A 27,075-nucleotide genomic window follows, 5' to 3' on the forward strand; every position below is an offset into this window, starting at 1 on the left:
GAATCCAAGGCGTTGGACTGATGCAGACGTTACAGCGCTCGTGTGTGGTCTGCCATTGTCGTGCTGAAGCACAGGGTGCTACGTGTGTGGAGGAACTCTTCGTACTCGGAACTCGATTACAACACGCTGTTTCTCACGGACAGAGAGTTACGCTGCACATGGCCATGTTGCACAGTACAGTTCTGAGCCCTTTAGCGCCAGAGAGTTGCGACTTCCGTCAGCGAAGCGGGAATGTCGACCGAGTAATATTCATGACATGTAATACCACACGCTATATTGAGAACAGAATACAAAATTTGGAGGCATTACTTTTTAGCACGCTCTCATATTACAAAGTAATACACGTGTTACGTGCGTCGTTGATCCCGAACTACATTACATTCTTCTTTCCTTCATTCCAGTATCATTTTCTCAAATGGAAATTGTGAATGTGTATGTCATTCCCCGTTGTTTTTCTGCAGGGAATCCTCTAGCTATGCGTCGGAAAAGTACGTTCTTGGATTGGTTATCCGCACTTTATTTCCTTCTTTCGTTCTTTCTTTCTCCTGGCTTTTATACCGTCTAACAAAAGGTCCACAAACCATGATTTGGCAAATTTTATTTTCTTGTCTAGCTTTGTGGCCGCATGCCCTTTCTGATACCACAATCGTGAAGGTAACCTAAGAGAGCCATCTGTCAGTGGATCGTGTAAAATTTGTTAAGTGAGTTCTTGTACTTCAACTGTTCGTGTACAGCATTCGCTAAGGCAGAATTCGGAAAGAAGCCCAGCATTTGCCAAATACAATGTTTGTTAACAGACATTTATGTTCAGAATTACATCGAAAATAGCTTCATTTCTGCTAAATCTCCTTGACGATGATCGTTGGCGCAGCAGTTCTCCTCATACAATTTTATGGACCACGTACCTCATAATCGGCATCTTCCACCTTAACAAGGTTGATGATGGGACAAGGTAAGATACTGGAGTGAGGAAGCGATAATGGCTAATGGCTCTGAGCGCTATGGGACTTAACATCTGAGGTCATCAGTCCCATAGAACTTAGAACTACTTAAACCTAACTAACCTAAGGACATCACACACATCCATGCCCGAGGCAGGATTCGAACCTGTGACCGTAGCGGTAGCGCAGTTCCAGACTGTAGCGCCTAGAACCGCACGGCCACCTCTGCTGGAAGCGATAATGGCATGCTGATTTATGTAGTGTGATAACCTACGTTGTCCCTACAGGGTAAAGAAGATAATAAAGATACTGAAGGTTCAAATTGTGTTTTCGAGCCGGCCGAAGTAGCTGAGCGGTTCTAGGCGCTACAGTCTGGAACCGCGCGACCGCAACGGTCGCAGGTTCGAATCCTGCCTTGGGCATGGATGTGTGTGATGTCCTTAGGTTAGTTAGGTTCAAGTAGTTCTAAGTTCTAGGGGACTGATGACCTCAGATGTTAAGTCCCATAGTGCTCAGAGGCATTTTTTGTGTTTTCGAAATAGCACTTAAATTCTAAATCAACATTACAACACGTTCACATCATAACTAATTCCTCCCTGGGAGGAACTGGGGAATCAACTTACTGGAGTCGTAGCACAAACTTCTCTTTCCCACAACGTATCACAATACGTGTACCTTCCATGGCGAATTGACAGGTATACTGTTAATAGCAGTGTGTATTAAATCACACCTCGAGAACTGCTAACCACATGGTGGAGGTGAGTCTTGCTGTTGAGGATTAAGTTTGCGTAACATTGAGAAGCACTCCGATTATTGGTGTCAGAAGAGACATTTTGTAAGTGGTGATCACTCTCCAACTCAACCGGTGGTTCCACATTAAACCCTGTAACCTTTGAAACCTGTTTCGCAGTAACCATCGTTATTCTTAGTGCGTGAAATTGACGGAAGCTCTTGTTTTCACCATGAAATACCGCTGACCCTGGTTCGAGTCAATGATTTCATTTCATGTTTACCAGAAAAATCAGGATGAAAGTGATTGTAATGGTATAACTACTCTTTGCTGCTTCAGTACAGCATTCGATGAGCTGATACTGCGGTGGTAGAGCTTCTTCATTAATTACTTTTCAGGTATCATACCAGTTGATAATAGGTTTTTACGGAGTACGGGACATAGCTCTCAGATGCAACTGAACTTGCACCTCACAGAACCTAAAATGGAAGCTCCAGTGCAATAGATCCGTTCATAGATAACTCAAGTCAAAGGCTACGGAGTAAGTACATTTCAAACAAGACACTATCACGCAGTAGCCAGTTATCAACATTAGAGAAGTATTTCATGGTATCACACCATAAATATGCTTTACACATAGATTCCAGTTTGTAAAGTGGTGGTGGGAGCTCAATTATCCGTCAGAACATGGCCCACCTTCAAAGAACACTGCTAGATGTACAGTCCATGTTTCAGAAACCATGTGTCATAATATGTTGCTGTGATCACAGGATTATAGAACGAAAATTTGGTTACCTACCACTGCTCGTACATCACTGTCTTCACGCATTTTTTTTATTAAGAAGGCAGTACATCATAAGACTGGAATATCATTTACCACCAGTGATGACTTCGTAAGTTTGATAATAATGGAGACAATCATTAAGAGACGAAAGTACCGTAGGGCATGTGAAGTCTGCCGTACACTGTGCTAGAATAGCACTGTCTTCCTTATTTGAAAACCGAAGCTTTGCTACTAGATGATCTTTTTGTGAACTCCTGTCAGATCCGACACATTAAGTACGAATTGTATCCAGCGCATTAGGTGAATTCGCCGCACTTAAAGTGAACCACTGCTGAAAATCATTGTGTCAAAATCAGCTCATTACAGATACCGAGCAAATTTATCTAAAGAGCATCTACAGCTAAAAAATTAAGCAACGCCAACGAATCTCCGTCTTTCTTTGGGCATTTACGGAAACGACTGAAAGCTTCAATGCAACGGCTAAAGGAAATACTGGAAACACAGCTACCTCTCCCATTAACGTTGAAGTTCAGATGATGAAGTCTAGCGACAGGAATGGAATCGTATTTTACCCCCAAATAAATATCTGGAATATGAATTAATGGTGTCTGTCCGGAAGAGCAGACACCACGCAGCTATGAAACATTATATGTAAATTGAAGGGGAATCACTTCTGTCAGGTGCACCGGGACTTTAAGCGGAATCAGCGGCGACGAGTGAAAATGTGTACCGGACCAGAATTCGAAACCGGGATCTCCTACATACTAGGCAGGTGTGGGAACCACTGCGCCATCAGGGACTCAGCGTTATCGCCACTGCACCTTCGACCATAGATACTAGTGGACTGGCCTTGCTGTGCAGAAGCTATAGAGCTGGTTATTATCGTGATGATTATTAGTGTTTTAGGGCGCACAACAACGAGGTTATCAGCGCCCTATAGAGCTGGTGTGGCTCCAACATAAACCACGTGACTGTTGGCAAAACGTGGCGGGATTGCCATCCTATGTTTGTATCGTATGTTACCCACATTTCTCAATTGACTGCCAAACGCTTCCAACAAAAATTACTTTTTTATTTGCGAAAAAATATGTCAGAATAACATTTGACCTGGATTAGTTCACAGTATCATTTATAAAATCTAATAAATACATCGAACGCCCCTCTGGTAGGCAGCGGGACGAAATTACTATAAATTATTAATTAAAGTAAAATGTCGTTAAAATTCTTTTAAACAATAAGAGTGGGCTCGTGTCAAAACTTTAAATATTGGATTCCCCGCTTTTTGAGCTCTAGTCACTTATAAAAGAAAATGGGATATGGGAATTATGTCAACTATAGGTGCCGAAATTGTCGACTTTAGGAGCAGGTCCATTTTAGAGTATCAATTTTAGGTGCACTTCAAAGGTCCAGTTCGTACTATTTTTACAAAAGTTTAAACTATCAGTTTAAAAAGAAAAGATATTTTAGATGAAAGGAGAGACTTTGAAGTTTCAGAAAATAATTTTGGAGCCTACATTTATTTAATAGTATTAGAAGGCAGAAAAAAAATTCTCTTCATGTGTCGACTATAGGTATTCTTACCTTATTATAATCTCACTTGTATAGACAAAAAGGCGCGTATGTGCAGATGGCTTAAAGTTTTTCCGTTTCAGGGCCTGTATCCAAAGCTGCCTTCGATTTTCATCCTTAGGGAACATATGAGTAGGAACGAGAAACAGTTACACTTACTTCTGTAATTATCACACACACTTTCCAAAATGTAATATGAGTCTGACTTTACAGGCATCACTTTCAACACTTTAATTTACGTGATACTCTATTTCAAGTGTAAAAAACATAGAAAAGTTGTGGTGTCACCGCCAGACACCACACTTGCTAGGTGGTAGCTTAAATCGGCCGCGGTCCATTTAGTACATGTCGGACCCGCGTGTCGCCACTGTGTAATCGCAGACCTAGCGCCACCACCAAGGCAGGTCTCGTGATACGAGAGAGCACTCGCCCCAGTTGTACGAGAACCTAGCTACCGACCAGATGTACGAAGCCTTTCTCTCTCATTAGCCGAGAGACAGAATAGCCATCAGCTAAGTTAATGGCTACGAACTAGCAAGGCGCCATTAGCCATACAGTGATTGTACTTAAAGTCTCCTGTGTATCGTCAAGATCGATGTACCGCAATGATTGAGTAAAGTTAAGTATTAAACCTGCTCCGTACTTTTCTTCCTAACATTAATTACGTATCCTGTTCCAGTACTTCACGCCCGTCTGCGTTAGTCTAGCTTGCCTTTTCAGCCATCTCAACTTCACGGTGTCGGCCCAGCTACCGACACAACAAAAGTAACTTCAGCAGATTTCAGTAAACGCATCTGCACTATCATAGAAACACTTACGCGTGAAATGTAATGCCATTTCCCCCGACAAAACGCTGAGTACAGCCATGGTTCAAATGGCTGTGAGCACTATGGGACTTAACATCTGAAGTCATCAGTCCCCTAGAACTTAGAACTACTTAAACCTAACTAACCTAAGGACATCACACACATCCCTGCGCGAGGCAGGATTCGAACCTGCGACCGTAGCTGTCGCGCGGTTCCAGACTGAAGCGCCTAGAACCGCTCGGCCACTCCGGCCGGCGAGTACAGCCATGTTTTGCCAACATTCACGTGACTTTAGCCCAGAGATGTTGGAGCCACGAAAATGACGTCAGGGCCGGTCTATTACATTTATGGTCGAAGCACTGCACAGACTACCTCGGCACGGCACAAGGCCGATACACACTCCCACCGACCGCCACCTATTCACAGTCCCCGTCCATTGTACTCCTGTTCACTACTCGCTCCTGTTCTTCAGTGCGGATGCACAAGTACGTCCGACGGCCCTGTGGGAATCTCTGAGTATCGAACGGGATTATAATGGACAGGGATTGCAGACAGGCGGCGCTCGGTGTGGTGTGCATCGGCTGTGTGGCATGCAGAGATAGTCCGTACAGTTGCGGTAAAGCTGTGTCCCGTATAGCACACTGGTTGCCGCACGTACCTTGTAAGCAGGAGATCCCGGGTTCGAATCCCGGTGTGGTACACATTTTCGCTGGTCGCCCTGATCTCGCTTGATGTCCCGCTGCATCTGACAGCAGTGATCCCCCTTCAATTTATATAAATGTCTAAAAGTTCACGGATAATATTTGGGAGAAGCCGGATACAAGATTCTGACTTATTTCAAGGATACCGAGGAAGTTTAATTCACGCTCGTTAGAAGTTGTCAATAAAACCTTCGATCGATCAAATATTCAGTATTGTTGGTCGCCGGCCGCGATGGCCGTGCGGTTCTAGGCGCTGCAGTCCGAAATCGCGGGGACGCTACGATCGCAGGTTCGAATCCTGCCTCGGGCATGGATGTGTGTGATGTCCTTAGGTTAGTCAGGTTTAAGTAGTTCTAAGTTCTAGGGGACTGATGGCCTCAGATGTTAAGTCCCATAGTGCTCGGAGCCATTTGAACCATTTATTGTTGGTCAGTCTGTGAAGGTTACCAAGTTGAATAAACGGAAGACGACGAAAGATATGGCGCAGTGGTAACACACCGGACGTACAGGGTGTTACAAAAAGGTACGGGCAAACTTTCAGGAAACATTCCTCACACACAAATAAAGAAAAGATGTTATGTGGACATGTGTCCGGAAACGCTTAATTTCCATGTTAGAGCTCATTTTAGTTTCGTTCTTCCACCTACGCTCAATGGAGCACGTTATCATGATTTCATACTGGACACTGTGCTGCTAGAACATGTGCCTTTACAAGTACGACACAACATGTGGTTCATGCACGATGGAGCTCCTGTACATTTCAGTCGAAGTGTTCGTACGCTTCTTAACAACAGGTTCGGTGACCGATGGATTGGTAGAGGCGGACCAATTCCATGGCCTCCACGCTCTCCTGACCTCAACCCTCTTGACTTTCATTTATGGGGGGCATTTGGAAGCTCTTGTCTACGCAACCCCGGTACGAAATGTAGAGACTCTTCGTGCTCGTATTGTGGACGGCTGTGATACAATACGCCATTCTCCAGTGCTGCATCAGCGCATCAGGGATTCCATGCGACGGAGGGTGGATGCATGTATCCTCTCTAACGGAGGACATCTTGAACATTTCGTGTAACAAAGTGTTTGAAGTGACGCTGGTACGTTCTGTTGCTGTGTGTTTCCATTCCATGATTAATGTGATTTGAAGAGAACTAATAAAAATGAGCTCTAACATGGAAAGTAAGCGTTTCCGGACACATGTCCACATAACATATTTTCTTTGTTTGTGTGTGAGGACTGTTTCTTGAAAGTTTGGCCGTACCTTTTTGTAACACCCTGTATATATGGAAGGCTTACTTAAATCGCATACGATAAATGCCGGGATGGTTTCTTCCCCATCATTCGCCAATCCGAACTTGTGTCCCCTCTCTAAAGCCCTCATCGTTTACGGAACATTAAAGAAGTACTATTTTTTTGTTATGGTTTTAGGGCGTAAAACTGCTACGGTCATTATCGCCCGTTCTGTGGCTTAGGGAAAGGTGAAAGAAAAATTGGAAATCAGCAGCATGGGAGCGAAACTAAAAAGAAGGGAAACTAAAAGAAAGAACGAAAGTTTAGGAAACCACTATAGAAGGGGGGGTGGGGGGGGGTTGTTTTCCCCAAAAATAGCTTCAAATGACCAACGTCATCTCACTGACACTAACAAACTCGAGGACGCGATCGGCTGAGCGCGTGTAATCTGCTAAAATGGAAGATATATCAGGCGACAACTGTAGCCGGGCGCGTAGCGGAGTAAAATAGGGGCACTTAAGTAAAAGGTGTCTCATCGTCCACAGTTGAAAGCAGAAGTACTATTTCTCACGGGTTTAGTCACAGTGGAGAATGTCAGAGAGATACGCAACTAACTACAGTGGAAGACGCTAGAAGATAATAGTTGCGCGTCATGGATAATCTTACTCACAAATTTCCGTTGGTAGAAGTTCTAAGTGGTTTAAATGGTTCTTAGCACTATGGGACTTAACATCTGAGGTCATCAGTCACCTAGACTTAGAACTACTTATACCTAACTAACCTAAGGACATCACACACAGCCATTCCCGAGGCAGGATTCGAACCTGCGACCGCAGCAGCAGCGCGGTTCCGGACTGAAGTGCCGAGAAACGCTCGGTCACAGCGGCCGGCGGCAGACGTTCTAAAATTAGTCGATAAACAGAATAGGTCATCCGGCATAAATCCATCGTAATGATTACAATGAAAAACAATAGAGAAAGTTGTCCTCATACAAGAAGTGCCGATCATCTTTCTCTCCACATACATGTATAGATGGAAGTGGAAGCGAAGTAAACGATACCACGAGGGCGTGTTGAAAAATAGCCTGGGAAAATTCTATGAGAAAACCCTTAAAGATTTATAAATGAAACAAACGTTATTAACATTCTACACCATTGTTTTTCAAGTTTACATCTTTATTCCTCAACATAGTCACGGTGGAGACGAACACATTTCTCCCAACGAGAGACAAGTTTGTTGATACCGCCACTGCACAATGTTTGACTTTGTTGACGAAACCACAACCTCAATTCTGCTTCCATCGTTTTGCCACTATCAAACTGAAGTCCTCGAAGGTGTTTTTTTCTTTTTTAATTTTGGAAACAGGTGAGAAGCAGATGGGGCCTAGTCTGGACTGCATGGAGGATGATGGATGACAATGAACCCAAGGCCATGGACTGTTACAGATGTCGCAGCGCTCATGTGTGGTCTGGCACTGTGATTCTGAGGGAGATGGTGCTTCATGTGTGGACGAACTTTCGAATTCCGATCTCGATTACAGCTCGCTGTTTCTCACGCACCGACATAGTTACGTTATACATCGCCCTGTTACACGCTACAGTTCGGAGTGCTCTAGTGGCAGAGGACTTCAAGTATGTAGACATGGAGAATAAAGATGTAGACTGTTAATACCATTTGATTTATTTAAGAAAGAACACAAAGGAGTTATAGACATTGGTTGCAAATGGGATTTGATTAGAATTAATGAGAGAGGCTGAAAATTTGTGCCTGACCGGGATTCGAACCTAGGTCTCCTGCTTTCTAGGAAGACACTGCGCCATCCGGACACAGCAGTCACGGCAACTACCTAGCACACCACCTGCCAGACTGAAATCCACACACTACCAACGTAATGTCCCTTGCCTGTTAGCCGGCCGCAGTGACCGAGCGGTTCTAGGCGCTACAGTCTGGGAACGCGCGATCGCGAAGGTCGCAGGTTCTAATCCTGCCTCGGGCATGGATGTGTGTGATGTCGTTAGGTTAGTTAGTTTTAGGTAGTTCTAAGTTCTAGGGGACTGATGACCTCAGACGCAAAGTCCCATAGTGCTCAGAGCCATTTGAACCCCTTGCCTGTTATCTTAATTACTCCCAGCATTTCGTCGATTCCCATAAGAGTTCTACATCTACATCTACATATATTCTCCGCTAGCCACCAATCAGTGTGTGGCGGAGGGCACAATTCACACCAAAGTCATATCCCCCCCCCCCCCCTCTCTCTTCCACTCGCGGATCGCGCGGGGAAAAACGACTGTCTGAACGCTTCAGTACGAGCTCTTATTTCCCTTATCTTTGAATGATGATCATTACGCTATTTGAAAGTTGGTGGTAATAATATATGATCTAAATCCTCGGTGAAGATCGGATTTCGGAATTTAGTGAGCAGCCCCTTCTGTTTAGAGCGCCGTCTATCTGCAAGTGTGTCCCACTTCAAACTTTTTATGAGATTTGAAACGCTCTCGCGATGACTAAATGTACCAATCACAAATCTTGCCGCTCTGCTTTGGACCTTCTCAATCTCTTGAATCAGACCCAACTGGTAAGGGTCCCATACAGACGAACGATACTCCATGACTGGACAAACTAACGTATTGTAAGCTTTTTCCTTTGTTGAAGGACTGCATCGCTTCAGGATTCTACCAATATACCGCAATCTACAGTTCGCCTTACCTGTTACTTGTGTAATCTGATCATTCCATTTGAGATCATTTCGAATAGTCACACCCAGATACTTGACGGACGTTACCGCTTCCAAATACTGGGCATTTATTTTGTAATCGTACATTAATGGGGATTTTCGCCTTGTTATACGCAGCAGGTTACACTTACTGATATTGAGAGGTAATTGCCAGTCATTACACCACGCATTTATTTTCTGCAAATCCTCATTGATCTGTTCACAACTTTCGTGTGATACTACTTTCCTGTAGACTACAGCATCATCGGCAAACAGTCTAAGGCCGCTGTCAATACCATCAACTAGATCGTTTATGTAAATCGTAAAAAGCAGAGGACCTATGACGCTGCCCTGGGGCACACCTGAAGCTACGGTTGTTTCTGTTAAAGTCACTCGTATGTTCAGGACGACATACTGCTCCCTGTCTGTTAGAAAACTTGCTATCCAACCGCATATGTCATCGGATAGACCGTAAGCGCGAATTTTTTGTAGCAAGCGACAGTGCGGAACTGACTCGAACGCCTTTCGAAAATCGAGAAATATGGCATCAACCTGGGAGCCGGTATCTAGAGCTTGTTGAATATCATGCACAAAGAGGGCCAACTGTGTTTCACATGACCGCTGTTTCCTAAAACCGTGCTGGTTTCTGCAGATGAGATTCTCAGAGTCTAGAAAGGTCATTATGTCTGAACACAAAATATGTTCCATAATTTTACAAGAAATCGATGTCAGTGAAATTGGCCGGTAAAGATGTGCATCCGATTTTCTATCCTTTTTATACATTGCTATGTCCTGGGCCTTCTTCCAGTCCCGTGGAAATTCACGCCGTTCCAATGATCTCTGATAGATGACGGATAAGAATTGTGCTATATTTGTAGCATAGTCGACATAAAATCTTACGGGGACACCGTCTGGGCTAGATGCCTTCCTGGCGTCTAAGGATCTTAACTGTTTTACAATCCCAGATACACTAAACACTATCCTTTCGTTTGTTCGATAATTGAAAGGAGGAATGGTGCTGCAGTCCTCTATCGTAAACGAGTTTTTAAAAGCTAGGTTTAGAATTTCGGCCCTCTGTTTATCATCATCAGTTACATTACCTGTAATGTCAGCAAGCGACGGTATTGAATTATTTGTAGCGTTCATTGATTTTACGTTCGAGCCTTGTGTGCATCCACACTGAAGACAGCATTGGCCGTCCTCGCCTTCATCACTTATTATTTAAAGAGCCTTAAGAGTTTTACAGAAAAAATTTGGAGGCATTACTTTTCAGCCCCTCCCTCGCAGAACAGTAAGTACTCTTCGCCACTCATCGTACGTTGGCTTGTCAAGTACAGATGCAGATGAGACAGAAACAGAGGGCTGGAGTAGGAGAGTAAAATTGATGGCGGTGAAATACAGTCCAAACGAGTTTGATTAGGCACATAAAGCGCTGTGTTTTCTGTAATGCGCTTCCCCGCAATAACTAATTAATTAATTAATCTCTGTTAAGTTGTTGTCGGAAATTCATTAGCGCTCGACGGTGTTTTAACACATGGTTAAAAATTGTAATAATAAAGCCAGCTGTGCAGTGCTGTGGTTCTCCCAACAACGCTGTGAATTAAGCGTAAGTAAATGATTACTATAATAATTAGAGCACATACAATAAACGGGTTTTATCGAGCCACACAAAACTGCAACACATATAGCATACGAGCACTACATGATATTCTATACGAAAACTAAACGTAGCTATAAGATGACTGCAGCACCACACGAACCACAGAATAAGTGAGCACCCGAAGCGGGTGTGAAGTAGCGCAGCAGTAAAAATATCCAACGTGAAAGGATATTCAGCTTCTGACATTAAATAAGTCTTTTCATCGTGGAGGCACAGACTTACTCTGAAGATTACGCATCTCAGAATAACTGCGCGGAACTGGCTGGTGCTTCGCAGAGCAACACAGACGTGACATTTTTCACGGAAGGACGAGTTGCTCTCTGAATATTTCCTGAAAAGCAGTAAAGTGGTCTACGGAAAGCTGCAGGTTGTGAACTGTTTCCAGGCGGAAACTGGAAGGAATTATCCATATTTCCATCCCCAAAAGGGTTTTAAGGTATTGTAAATTCAGTAGAGTAAAATGCGAAGTACTCCTTCGCTTTCTATCTATGAGTCGACAACTTCTTTAGAGTCGACGGAAAATGATTTTTAACTGCTTACCCTCGTCTTCCGAATTGCACGCTAATCTGGGTTTGTACCCTATTTTAGGTAGCGTGAGCCCCATCTGCCAAATCACATCGTTATTAACACTTCTATAAAACTAACCTGCCTTGTGTATCAACCTGATAAGCAATACCCAAAAAACAGTCCTACAAGAGCTATCTAAGACACTTCTTCCGTAGATGAATTACATTTCATCGAAATTCTTACGAAGACTCTCAATATGACAACCGATTTCCCTATGCTTACTTTTATTTGGTCATTCCACCTTCGTACGGTCCAGACGTGGCTACGTGTCGTACTACCGTTTTGTTCCAATGTACCAATGGTAGTCCCTGGATGCGTTTCTTTTAACTCTTCGCTACAGTCTTTTTACCTACATAAACAGATTCGCTGGCTGTTACGAGCTATGTCTTGTAACGGCAAAATCTTGGTAAGGATCGTCACGTGTCGGGAGACACACATGTGCGTTCGTGATAGGCCATTAACAAAGAAAGAAACCCTAGACCGCCGGCCGGAGTGGCCGTGCGGTTCTAGGCGCTGCAGTCTAGAACAGAGCGACCGCTACGGTCGCAGGTTCGAATCCTGCCTCGGGCATGGATGTGTGTGATGTCCTTAGGTTAGTTAGGTTTAATTAGTTCTAAGATCTAGGCGACCGATGACCTCAGAAGTTAACTCGCATAGTGCTCAGAGCCACTTGAAACCCTGGACTACCAAAAATAAACATCACTGGAGATTCAGGACCCGTTTGTCAAGTTATAGATTTTGTTTCGAATTTCTCCAAATACTAAACGGATCTTCACCACCGATTACAAAGTCAGGTAGAAGAGAGACCGTAATAGATTCCTGACATATTGAGGAACAGCAAAATGGGAACTAAATTCGGATACGACAATTTGAGAGGATTTGATTATTTGCTGAAGAAGGTGACAACCGTTAAATTCAGACAAAATTTTCAAACGACCCTTCTTATTCTTATTCTTCCTAGGGGAGCTGCAGTGCTACAAGGACAACAGTGTTTCAACAGTTGGAGTACAGGTAGGAGTGGAAATTTCTCTGGAAAAAAAAGAGACAGTGTCGCTTCTGTAAATCTCAGCACGCACTCCGTCACCACAGCCCTCTCAGCAGTTGGTACGAGCCCTGTTTTTGATGTCGGAAGTACACCGGTGTGCGGACGTTTAGAAGCTATTAAAACTTCAGGGTACCACTTCTTTTCGGACCAACGGATGCAGCAAAACGACTCGGACACGCACACGGCTGCACTCACGGCATTTTTCGAAAAAAAAGGCTCTAAGCACTATGTGAATTAACATCAGAGGTCATCAGTCACCTAGACTTAGAACTACTTAAACCTAGCTAACCTAAGTACATCACACACATCCATACCCGAGGCAGGATTCGAACCTGCGGCCGTAGCAGCAGCGCGGTTCCGGACTGAAGCGCCTAGAACCGCTCTGCCACAGGGCATTTTTCGCCTTGAGTCTGAATAACGTTTGTCTGCTCATTAGCTTGCGCAGAAGGTAACAATGTTGCTGATGTATAGACGCTGCCATTAACAATCTACGAACGTGAATACTTCACGCTCTTGTATTCAGACGACACACTCTGCTGTGTGGTAAGCCATCATGGCAACTATCCCCTTTCGTCACTTTGATCGTTACCTAATGGTTTCAGGTCTCTCTGTAAGACGCTGATCAACCGGAAAATTATAACTAACGACCCACTATCGATATAAATCCGTCCAGGCGATAGCAGAGGCACCTGGCGATGAATGACTGCTATTCACACACACGCCCGGTGCAGTAAGCATGCTGTCCGCGTGTGCAATGGGGAAGGCGCATGAACCATCTAAATCTGACCGAGGGCAGAGTGTGATGGCCGGAGGCTCGAAACGAGACTTTCAGAAACTGCATGACTTGTCGGGTGTTTGAGGCGCGCTGTGATGAGTGTCTTCAAACACGTGGCGAAACCAAGGTGAAACCACGTCAAGACGTCGTGGGGTTGGGCAGCAACTCCTCATCACAGATGTCGGACGTCGTATGCTGGGCAGACTGGTAAAACAGGACAGGCGGTGAACCGTGGCGGAAGAAGTTTCAGACCTTAATGCTGGGCAGAGTACAAGTGTGTCTGAACACACAGGGTACAGAACACTTCAAACGATGGGTCCCGCAGTAGACGACCCATGCATGTGCCAATGCTAACACCACGACATCGGCAACTACCCCTGAAATGGGCACGTGACCATCGGCACTGGACATTGGCGCAATGGCAGAGCGTTTCATGGTCTGATGAATCCCGATACCTTCTTCATCATGCTGATGAGAGTGCACCCATTCGCCATCATCCAGGGGAACAGCTCCTTGGTACCTGCTCTGGTGTACGGAGACAAACTGGCAGCGGCTCCATTATGCTTTGGGGATCATTCACGTGGGCATCCATGGGGCCAGTGGAGCTCGTGCAAGGCAACATGACGGCCAAGGAGTATCGTAACCTAGCCGCACACCACGTACACCCCTTCATGACGACAATGTTTCCCGACAGCAGCGACATTTTTCAACAATATAATGCGATATGTCACAAGGCTAGGAGTGTGATGGACTAGTTCTAGGAACACTGACGTTAGTTTCAAGTGATGTGCTGCCCCCCCTCCCCCCCACCCCCCACCCAACTCACCAGCTCTGAACCCGATCGAACACACCTGGGACGTGATTGGATGTGGCGTCAGAGCTTATCGGCCCCCCTTCAGGAGTTTAGAGGAATAAGGTGACTTGTGTATATACACTCCTGGAAATTGAAATAACAACACCGTGAATTCATTGTCCCAGGAAGGGGAAACTTCATTGACACATTCCTGGGGGCAGATTCATCACATGATCACACTGACAGAACCACAGGCACATAGACACAGGCAACAGAGCATGCACAATGTCGGCACTAGTACAGTGTATATTCACCTTTCGCAGCAATGCAGGCTGCTATTCTCCCATGGAGACGATCGTAGAGATGCTGGATGTAGTCCTGTGGAACGGCTTGCCATGCCATTTCCACCTGGCGCCTCAGTTGGACCAGCGTTCGTGCTGGACGTGCAGACCGCGTGAGACGACGCTTCATCCAGTCCCAAACATGCTCAATGAGGGACAGATCCGGAGATCTTGCTGGCCAGGGTAGTTGACTTACACCTTCTAGAGCACGTTGGGTGGCACGGGATACATGCGGACGTGCATTCTAATGTTGGAACAGCAAGTTCCCTTGCCGATCTAGGAATGGTAGAACGATGGGTTCGATGACGGTTTGGATGTACCGTGCACTATTCAGTGTCCCCTCGACGATCACCAGTGGTGTACGGCCAGTGTAGGAGATCGCTCCCCACACCATCATGCCGGGTGTTGGCCCTGTGTGCCTCGGTCGTATGCAGTCCTGATTGTGACGCTCACCTGCACGGCGCCAAACACGCATACGACCATCATTGGCACCAAGGCAGAAGCGACTCTCATCGCTGAAGACGACACGTCTCCATTCGTCCCTCCATTCACGCCTGTCGCGACACCACTGGAGGCGGGCTGCACGATGTTGGGGCGTGAGCGGAAGACGGCCTAACGGTGTGCGGGACCGTAGCCCAGCTTCATTGAGACGGTTGCGAATGGTCCTCGCCGATACCCCAGGAGCAACAGTGTCCCTAATTTGCTGGGAAGTGGCGGTGCGGTCCCTACGGCACTGCGTAGGATCCTACGGTCTTGGCGTGCATCCGTGCGTCGCTGCGGTCCGGTCCCAGGTCGACGGGCACGTGCACCTTCCGCCGACCACTGGCGACAACATCGATGTACTGTGGAGACCTCACGCCCCACGTGTTGAGCAATTCGGCGGTACGTCCACCCGGCCTCCCGCATGCCCACTATACGCCCTCGCTCAAAGTCCGTCAACTGCACATACGGTTCACGTCCACGCTGTCGCAGCATGCTACCAGTGTTAAAGACGGCGATGGAGCTCCGTATGCCACGGCAAACTGGCTGACACTGACGGCGGCGGTGCACAAATGTTGCGCAGCTAGCGCCATTCGACGGCCAACACCGCGGTTCCTGGTGTGTCCGCTGTGCCGTGCGTGTGATCATTGCTTGTACAGCCCTCTCGCAGTGTCCGGAGCAAGTATGGTGGGTCTGACACACCGGTGTCAATGTGTTCTTTTTTCCATTTCCAGGAGTGTAGATGTGGTGCCAGATTCCTCCAGCAACCTACCAAGGCTCCATTGCTTCCGTGCCACAACGCGTCGCCGCTGTTATCCGTTCCAAGGGCGGACATATCGTGTTAGGTAGGTGGTCATAACATTCTGGCTGATCAGCGTATGTTAGGATAGTCACGTGAAAATTCAACGCTCTCTTGCTACTAAACCCCAGGAATCGTTTAAGTTCTTTTGATAATTACTACGTTCATTGATTACTATCTCTGTACGTCAGTAGTTTATCTGGCCGGTGAGGCTGCTCTCGACTATATGTTTGTAAGTTCTAGAGGAAAAGATCGTATTATTTAATATTCACCCGTTTTAATCAGAATCGTTCGCATGAGCACTTTCCTCAATTTCCTAATTAATTGGGATCCACTAAAAGTAGGAACGATGCTGACAGCCTTCCACAGTCGGTACTGACTTACATCTCCATTGAAACTCCTGGCAATATGCAAATGTCCTCCAAAGAAGCACAGCAAGTTGCTACGGTGGGAGAACTCTGAGGCGAGCCTTTACGGCTTGCCTACAGCGTTTGAGAGCTTAAGAACACAGCAGCGTGGGGGCGGGCAATGGGGAGGCGTCGTTGTTACAATATTTCTTAAATCTTCTAACCCTAATCTTTATTGTCCGTATATCTACACAGTTTCTGAAACCGGAAGTTACGATTGTAGCGTTGACGTGGCAACACGCGTCACGCACTAAAATGAATATACGGAGGGCCAGTCCAGCCACGAGCGACATCACGGGCGCTACGGTCGCAGGTTAGAATCCTGCCTCGGGCATGGATGTGTGTGATGTCCTTAGGTTAGTTAGGTTTAATTAGTTAAGTTCGAGGGGACTGATGACCACAGCAGTCAAGTCCCATTCTGCTCAGAGCCATTTGAACCATTTTTGACATCACGGGCCTTCGCTGAGATGAGTGATAATCACGTGCGTTATCAACCACGTGCGTTCCCAACGACTTGGGAACACCCAAAAAGACTACAAAAAATAAGTTTTTGGATTGGATCAGTGGCCGAGCGGTTCTACGCGTATGAGTCCGGAACCGCGCGACCGCTACTGTCGCAGGTTCTAATCCTGCCTCGGGCATGGCTGTATGTGATGTCCTTAGGTTAGTTAGGTTTAAGTAGCTCTAAGATCTAGGGGACTGATGCCCTAAGATGTTAAGTCCCATAGTACTCAGAGCCATTTGAACCATTTTTTTGGATTGGATCCGCCTTGAGCAAACAATTTTTCTTCTTCTTTTTACTCAGACGTATTTCACTGAAGTTACAGCATCATCATGGCGGCGTATGCAACAAACGAGCGATGTTCGCAGAGAGGTGGAGAGGGGCACTGCTGGCTTACAGCACCCGCGGGAAAGCGGTGTGGGCGTGCACTGGCCCGCGACCGCGTTGGCTCATTTGTCCACCGCTGTTGTAGACGGCCTGGTCTTGAGTACCTGGCTAGCGGTTTCTCATACGACGAGCCCAGCTTTCCGAGAAAATCGATTTTGAAGTTTTAAGCGTACCCGCTATACCTGTAATGTTAGAATTGTATAGCCGGCCGCGGTGGTCGTGCGGTTCTAGGCGCTCCAGTTCGGAGCCGCGCTGCTGCTACGGTCGCAGGTTCGAATCCTGCCTCGGGCATGGATGTGTGTGATGTCCTTAGGTTAGTTAGGTTTAATTAGTTAAGTTCTAGGGGACTGATGACCACAGCAGTTGAGTCTCATAGTGCTCAGAGCCATTTAGAATTGTATAGACCACGTGTAATTAGCGCAGCGGCTAACATTGGCCGCTATCACACTGACGGTACAAGTTCATATTCTGAATGCGTACTTTTTTTAAATTCATCATACAGCATATCATTAAACAGTATATGTCATGCAAAATTATTCATAAGTAGTCATTTTTGACATACTAGTTTCATTAATAAATCAATTATTACAGCAAACTTTCTTCAAAAGTGTATTCCGCCTGTCACGGACTAATTACAGAATCGGCTTACTCCCCGTACTTTGTTATCACTTGCTGTGCTACAACAGAATTCTGGATGGTATTTGTCTTAGAAGCAACCGAAACTAAAATTCGTGCAGCGCCATTCACACATAGCACATTTAATGAAAGTTTTGCACTGCTGGCACTCGGGTTTTTGAGGAGCGATACCGGAAAAAACAGTTCGATTAGATCCAAAAAGATTGTTCCCTCTTCTATCAATTTCGATGCAAACCATGCGTATTTGATCATTCCTGTGAAAGCAGCTCTCAACGGCCTTGTCGCAGTGGTAACACCGGTTCCCGTCAGATCACCATAATTAAGCGCCTTCGAGCTGGGCTAGCACTTGGGTGGGTGACCATCCGGTCTGTCGAGCGCTGTTGATAAGCGGGGTGCACTCAGCCCTTGTGAGGCAAACTGAGGAGCTACTTGATTGAGAAGTTGCGGCTCCGGTCTCGGAAACTGACACATGGGCAGGAGAGCGGTGTGCTGACCACATGCCCCTCCATATCCGCATCCAGTGACGCCTGTGAGCTGAGGATGACACGGCGGCCGGTCGGTACCGTTGGGCCTTCGTGGGCTGTTCGGGCAGAGTTAAGTTTAGTTTTGTGAAAGCAGCTGCACTAAACTGATGCAGATTTAAATAATGTATTTTTATTAGTCTAGAAAGTTTATAGAATATTGATTTTCTTTTTGTAAAAATTTTAACCTGCCTGGAAGAGTAAACATCACATGGTTGGCAAAGTGGAGTACAAACCTTTGAGACAATTTTTATGGCGCAGGTACTTGTTGCTCTGTCATTTATAAATATTTGATCGTAAAATGTGATCAGTCTGCCCTCACCACGAATCAAGCGAACGTTATCCAAATATTTGGCATTTTAACAACGAACCACAAACGGAATACACATATGAAGGTTTTCTGCTGTAGTGATCGATATTTTAATGGCATTAATACAGCGAAAATTTTGCATTACATGAACACTAAAGCGCCAAAAAAACTGGTGTAGGCATGCATCTTCATACATACATATGTAAATAGGCAGAATACGGCGCAAGGGTCGGCAACGCCCATATAAACCAACAAGTGTGTGACGCAGTTGTTAGATCGGTTACTGCTGCTACAATGGCAGGTGTCCCGTCCCACCGACAATTGTATAATAAAGACATCGTTCAAAAAAATAAAAAAAAATTGAAACGAGAAGTGTATCTCGCGACGAAATAGGTGAACACGAACCTTATGTGTTTCACCGACTGCATAGGCGGAGTAAAATTTTCCTGTTTTATAGAGCACTCCGTCTTCAGGCTACGAGTGGCCTATAGGGACCATCCGACCGCCGAGTCATCCACAGTGGAGGATGCGGTTAGGAGCGGCGTGGGGTTAGCACACCGCTCTCCCAGTCGTTATGATGATATTCTTGATCGAAGCCGCTACTATTCGGTCGAGTAGCTCCTCAATTGGCATCACGAGGCTGAGTGCACCCCGAAAAATGGCAACAATTGCCGACCACGTCCGACAGCGCTTAACTTCGGTGATCTCACGGGAACCGGTGTATCCACTGCGGCAAGGCGGTTGCCTTCCTGTTTTATAGCAAATATTAAATTTAATGTTAGTATCACGGAGTAAACTCCTTAAATGTAATAACTTCTACACAATCAATAAGCGAGAAAAATGATCCTATGTTGTTCTTCTCTCTCCCCTTCTTCGCTTGTTTCTAGTAATAGGAGGCAGACATATTCGTTGTGTAAAGCTACATGAGATCAGAGTTATGGAAACGGGGTGGTCAGATGTTTAAGTTTAATGATGTAAAAGTGTCAGTAAAGAGTGCCATGCAACGCTTGGTCCGAAAATAGCGTTAGACAGGATCTGTTTTGAACAAGCCAAAAAACATTCCGAAGCGTGCCCGCACACCAGAAAATACAGCTGCAGCTCAGTAGAAAATGCTTCAGAGACCGACATATCACATCGATCATGCGAACCAATTCTCCACCTGGACCTACCCATGCATCTCTGCCGAGTGTGTGTCGTTCATGACCAGCAAATGCTCCTCAACACCTCCAGTTTTGTGAGCGGCTGCTCACTAAGATAACAATGAACGGATTGGACATGGATCTGTTCTCCATGTCTCATGAAGCCTGGTTCTACCTGAATGGTTATGTCAACTCACACAATGACAGGTTCTGAGCAGCGGAGAATCCTTATATCTGCCGCTAAAGACCACTACATGACGAGAAGATTGGAGTTAATTGTGAAGTGTCTGCACGCCAAATTATTGGTCCCATCATATTTCATCAAGCGCTAACATTTTGAAACTATTTGTGGCAGCGTTAATGGAGGAGGAAAAGATCTACCGTTACTTCCAACAGAACAGAACGAATGCCCGAACACCAGGCCGAATCTTGGAGCACATTTACACAATATTCACGCCTGACGGAGTTGTTGTCAGGGGTCAGTCTAGTCGAGGTCCTAGCTAGTAACCAAGGTCACCCGATCTGGCAATGTGAGATTACTTTGTGTGGAAGTCCTCAAGTCTAAGGTGTATTGCAACGACTCGCATAGTCTTCAAGAACTGCAGCAGAACATTTCGGATGAGACTGGAGGAATTCCAACTGTCGAGCTTCGATCCACCTTCAGCAACTTGCCGACTAGGGTCAAAAGTACCAAGAGATGAATGGTGGTCACTTTCAACGTCTTCTGTAGTCAGATTAATATTGTATTGTATTTCCGGCTGTATTTCTTTGTACCCTGAAACTTTGTTCTCAGGGTCACTTTTATTTGCCACCACCCTGTACTTCACCATGACAACGCAAAGCCTCATACACGTCTGCGCACTCGAGAGGGGCTGACAAACTTCACTGGACTGTTCATTTCATCCACCCTACAGCTTGGATTCCACAACGTCCGACTTTCATCTGTTTGTCACAATGACGTATGCACTCCGGGGGAAGCAGTACATAGATGATGGGGAGGTTATTAATGCAGCAAGACGTTGGCTCAGAAGTCGACCAGCAGAGTGGTAGCATGGGGGCATACAGGCCTTCCCAGTAAGGTGGGGTAAGGCCGTCGCACTAAACAGAGATTAAGTTGAAAAATAAGGTTTTGTAACCAAAAGAGTGGGGAATAATAGGGCGTATTGGAATTCAGAAAAAACCATCAAGATTCCAGAAAAAAAATCTTTTGCCTTACTTGTTGAACGCCCCTCATAGTTTAAGAAATGTTACGAATTCAAACAGACACTGAATAAAACAGTAGAAAGACGTACTGGAAACTAGCAACATTTGGTTCAGAGCTCATAGACTGGTACTTAACTTCAATTCTTATCTAAACTTTTATTTATGTTAACGTATTTCTTTCTTACAATCGTGGCACGATTACAGAAATAGGCGACAAAATATATGTGGCAGTGAGGGTTGATGATGTATTCTCGTGGAACGCACATTTTTTCGAAACTCAAGCACAAGCTAAATTTTACTGCCTTTATGGTTAGAATATTGTTCACAGTAAGTACCAGGATGTAATAAGACGTGTTTACTTCGCATACTTCCATTCCTCAATACCATAAACGATAATACACTACTGGCCATTAAAATCGCTGCACCAAGAAGAAATGCAGATGATAAACGGGTGTTCATTGGGCAAATATACTATACTAGAACTGACATGTGATTACATTTTCAAGCAATTTGGGTGCATAGATCCTGAGGAATCAGTACCCAGAACTAACACCTCGGGCCGTAATAACGGCCTTGATAAGCCTGGGCATTGAGTCAAACAGAGTTTGGATGGTACCACAGTTCATCATGAGTAGTGACTGGCGTATTGTGACGAGCCAATTGCTCGCCCACCATTGACCAGACGCTTTCAATTGCTGAGATATCTGGAGAATGTGCTGGCCAGGGCAGCAGTCGAACATTTTCTGTATCCAGAAATGCCCTACAGGACCGGCAACATGCAGAGACCCAGAAAATATTAGATACAGCCTCCCAGGTAGATGCTGTTTTTCTTGACTTCCGGAAGGCGTTCGATACAGTTCCGCACTGTCGCCTGATAAACAAAGTAAGAGCCTACGGAATATCAGACCAGCCGTGTGGCTGGATTGAAGAGTTTTTAGCAAACAGAACACAGCATGTTGTTATCAATGGAGAGACGTCTACAGACGTTAAAGTAACCTCTGGCGTGCCACAGGGGAGTGTTATGGGACCATTGCTTTTCACAATATATATAAATGACCTAGTAGATAGTGTCGGAAGTTCCATGCGGCTTTTCGCGGATGATGCTGTAGTATACAGAGAGGTTGCAGCATTAGAGGATTGTGGCGAGGTGCAGGAAGATCTGCGGCGGATAGGCACTTGGTGCAGGGAGTGGCAACTGTCCCTTAACATAGACAAATGTAATGTATTGCGAATACATAGAAAGAAGGATCCTTTATTGTATGATTATATGATAGCGGAACATACACTGGTAGCAGTTACTTCTGTAAAATATCTGGGAGTATGCGTGCGGAACGATTTGAAGTGGAATGATCATATAAAATTAATTGTTGGTAAGGCGGGTACCAGGTTGAGATTCATTGGGAGAGTGCTTAGAAAATGTAGTCCATCAACAAAGGAGGTGGCTTACAAAACACTCGTTCGACCTATACTTGAGTATTGCTCATCAGTGTGGGATCCGTACCAGATCGGCTTGACGGAGGAGATAGAGAAGATCCAGAGAAGAGCGACGCGTTTCGTCACTGGGTTATTTGGTAACCGTGATAGCGTTACGGAGATGTTTAATAAACTCAAGTGGCAGACTCTGCAAGAGAGGCGCTCTGCATCTCGGTGTAGCTTGCTCGCCAGGTTTCGAGAGGGTGCGTTTCTGGATGCGGTATCGAATATATTGCTTCCCCCAACTTATACCTCCCGAGGAGATCACGAATGTAAAATTAGAGAGATTAGAGCGCGCACGGAGGCTTTCAGACAGTCGTTCTTCCCGCGAACCATACGCGACTGGAACAGGAAAGGGAGGTAATGACAGTGGCACGTAAAGTGCCCTCCGCCACACACCGTTGGGTGGCTTGCGGAGTATAAATGTAGATGTAGATGTAGATCCTGGTGAAATGTAGGGTTTCGCAGGGATCGAATGAAGGGTAGAGCCACAGGTCGTAACACCTCTGAAGTGCAACGTCCACTGTTCAAAGTGCCGTCAATGCGAGCAAGAGGTGACCGAGACGTGTAACCACTGGCACCCCATACCATCACGCCGGGTGATACGCCAGTATGGCAATGACGAATACACGCTTCCAATGTGCATTTACCGCGATGTCGCCAAACACGGATGTGACCATCGTGATGCTGTAAGCAGAACCTGGATTCATCTCAAAAATTACGTTTTGCCATTCGTGCACCGAGGTTTGTCGTTGAGTACTCTATCGCAGGCGCTCCTGTCTGTGATGCAGCGTCAAGAGTAACCGCAGCCATGGTCTCCAAGCTGATAGTCCATGCTGCTGTAAACGTCGTCGAACTGTTCATGCAGATGGTTGTTGTATTGCAAACGTCCCCACCTATGACTCAGGAATCGAGACGTGGCTGCACGATCCGTTACAGCCATGCGGATAAGATGCCTGTCATCTTGACTGCTAGTCATATGAGGCCGTTGGGATCCAGCACGGCGCTCCGTATTACCCTCCTGAACCCACCGATTCCATATTCTGCTAACAGTCATTGGATCTCGACCAACGCGAGCAGCAATGTCGCGATACGATAAACCGCAATCTCGATAGGCTACAATCCGACCTTTATCAAAGTCGGAAACGTGATGGTACGCATTTCTCCTCCTTACACGAGGCATCACAACAACGTTTCACCAGGCAACGCCGGTCAACTGCTGTTTATGTATGAGAAATCGGTTGGAAACTTTCCTCATGTCAGCACGTTGTATGTGTCGCCACTGGCGGCAACCTTGTAGTAATGCTCTGAAAAGCTGATCATTTGCATATCACAGCATCTTCTTCCTGTTGGTGAAATTTCGCGTCTGTAGCACGTCATCTTCGTGGTGTAGCAATTTTAATGGTAAGTAGTGTACTTTGGGGCTGCTCAGTTCAGATATTTTTAGAAATAACGTAGACAAACCGCACAGTATGTGGGGAAAATTATTGAACATACGTGACAGTACATGTGCTCGTCTGTGAAACGTTTGGTTGGCAGCACAAAATTGTATGAAGGGAACGGTAGCATCTACTCAGTGCATGCGAGGCACAGGAATTATCTATATGCCGTCTTTGCAGTCTTAAAAACTCTCCAATAAAATATGCAGCACGCTACAACTTGAAAATTAAAAGGAATAGCGGGAAATTAGGTTTTAATGATCCATCGATAACATTCTGATTAGAAACGGGACGCAACCTCGGACAGGGGACTGAAATTGATCTTGTCTTCATCAAAGTAGCCGTTCTTAAGTGTTTCACGGAAACCTCGGAAAAGCTTAATCTGTACACTCGGATAGAAATTGAACGCCTATCCTCCCTAATTCGAGTCCACTGTTTACGTGTACAGTAGGTCCTCATAATAACTAATAGCTACTTGTGCTAAACCATAGATTTTCAAATACCAGTCGAAGACGATTATCCTGGTGAACTCCCATTCTCTACGAGAATTCAGTGGGCTGACAAAAATCATGGGATAGCGATGTGCACACACACAGAAAGCGGCAGTATCGCGTACGAAAGGTATAAAAGGGCGATGCAATGGCACGGCTGTTATTTGTACTCAGGTGATGCATGGGAAAAAATTTCCGATATGATTATGTCCGCATGACGGGAATTAACAGACTCTGAAAGTGGAAAGGTAGTCGGAGCCAGACGCATGGGACTTTTCAATTCGTTAATCGTTAGGAAATTCAATATTCCAACATACACAGTATCAAGAGTGTGCATTACCTCTCACCATGGGCAACGCAGTGGCTGACGGCCTTCACTTAACGACCGAGAACAGTGGCATTTGCGAAGAGTTGTCAGTGCTACCAGACAAGCAAGACCGAGTGAAATATTCGCCGAAATCAATGAAGGACGTACGTCGAACGTATCTGTTCGGGCAGTGCGACCTAATTTGGCATTAATGGGCAATGTCAGCAGACGACAGGCGCGAGTGCCTTTGCTAACAGCGCGATATCGTCTGCAGTGCCTCTCCCGGACTCGTGACCATATCGGTTAGACAATAGACGACAGGAAAACCGCGGCCTGCCCAGATGAGTCCGAATTTCAGTTGTTAAGAGCTGTTGGTGGGGTTCGAATGTGGCGCAGACCTCACGAAGCCATGGACCCAAGTTGTCAACAAGGCACTCTGCAAGATGGTCTGGGCTGTCTTTACATGGAATCGAGTGAGTCCTCTGGTCCAACTGAACCGATCATTGACTGGAAATGGTTATGTTCGGCTACTTAGAGACCATTTACAGCAATTCATGGACTTCATGTTCCCAAACAACTATGTCATGTCACTGGGACACGGTTGTTCGCGATTGGTTTTTAGGCCATTCTGAACGGTTCGAGCGAATGATTTGGCCAACCAGATCGCTAGACGTAAAGTACATGGAACATTTATGGGACATAATAGAGAGGTCAGTTCGTGCAAAACATCCTGCACCGGCAACCCTTTCGCAGTTATGGATGGCTACTGTGGCAATCTGGCTGAATATTTATCCAGGGGACTTCCAACGACTTGATGAGTACATACCACGTCGAGTTACTGCACTACGCCGGGAAGAAGGAGCTCCGATACGATATTAGGAGGTATCCCCTGACTTTTGTCCTCTCAGAGTCCTTTGGGTCAACTTCTGTCGCGTATATGCAGTCATTCAAGTAAAGGGTATGGCAGTCAATACCATTTTTGTTTGAGTACATTAAACCCGTTTAAAACTGGTGGTACCTTTTAAAATTCTTCGAAAGTAAGAAAATAGCTATGTAAAGAGGGAACAGTCTTATTTAACAGATCCAGCCATCTTGATACATATTTTCACAGGGATCGATATCCAGGATAGTTTCTACTTACAGGCCACGGTCAGCAATTTTCCCAGTTCTTCCTCGTTATATTACTTTTGTAAAATGAAGTGAACTCTTGTATAATTGTTATTTCTGTTGCTATAAATACTGTTTCTAGTAATATTATAATTACGAGCTTTCAAGCTCCCTGTCTTGTTGTTTTGATTAGATTTCTTTAAGGAATTTTTTATTATATTGCCAAAATTAAATAAATACAAATTTTATATTTTACGTATCTTGCTGAGAAAGGCCTACCATGGCTTCCCTGCAACTGTAGGTATGTAAGCGGAAACCGAAATGCAGTTAAATGTCTCATAAAATCACATGGCTGTTCTTTGGTACATTGCAGGGGCTGCATGATACGTTTCTCGAACAATCGCTTCAAGTATAAATTTAGTGCCAGCAATATAGATTTTCTGTGTCCCATATATCTACTATTATGAACAAAACAATGAAATTAATACTAGTCACAGTCATCTACGTTATTTTGCATATCTAAAAATAGAAAGTGCAGTCATGATACCCATCATCTTGCACAGTACAGAGTGAATTGGTGGACTGAATGCCAGGTGATACATTCTGCGTGTATGTGAACGAATGTTTTCGAAAACAGAAGATTTAACTGCCGATCAACGACGCGTCAATCACTTGTCGCTCGCATCCCCAGTCGTTATGAATATCTTCGACTTCAAATTCATCCACTGACATTTGAAAGCAGTCAAGGCCGAATGTCATTCCTACGAATTTCGATGGTACAATTCTACGTATTTTTAAACAAGCAACTCAAAGCTCACTGGGTTTAAAATGTTTTAAATCTATCTCTGTATCTCTGCGTACCATATCGAAACGTGTCGTGGCGCCCATTATTCATATGCATGTTACATACGCAAACGGACCAAAGGAATAATAACCGGGTGAATGCCGCTGTATAAGCAGTAAAAATCTCATTTTATCTTCCAAGCACGGACTTTGTATGTAGGGGATTCAAGGTATTACTAAACGTGGCTCAGTGAGCCAATTAGTTTTGCATATTAATTTAATTTTCACAAGAAAATGTACTTCTTACTTCGACCGATTGCCAAAACAGGTTTTGAAACATTTTTACAACATTTTCTTATGGGTTTAACGCGTATACCACCGTACTTACTTTTCTTCCTTATACACATCTGATATGTTCCGTGAGTCCAACACGAAATAA

The sequence above is a fragment of the Schistocerca serialis genome, chromosome 3 (assembly GCF_023864345.2).
Source record: "Schistocerca serialis cubense isolate TAMUIC-IGC-003099 chromosome 3, iqSchSeri2.2, whole genome shotgun sequence".
Taxonomy (NCBI): domain Eukaryota; kingdom Metazoa; phylum Arthropoda; class Insecta; order Orthoptera; family Acrididae; genus Schistocerca; species Schistocerca serialis.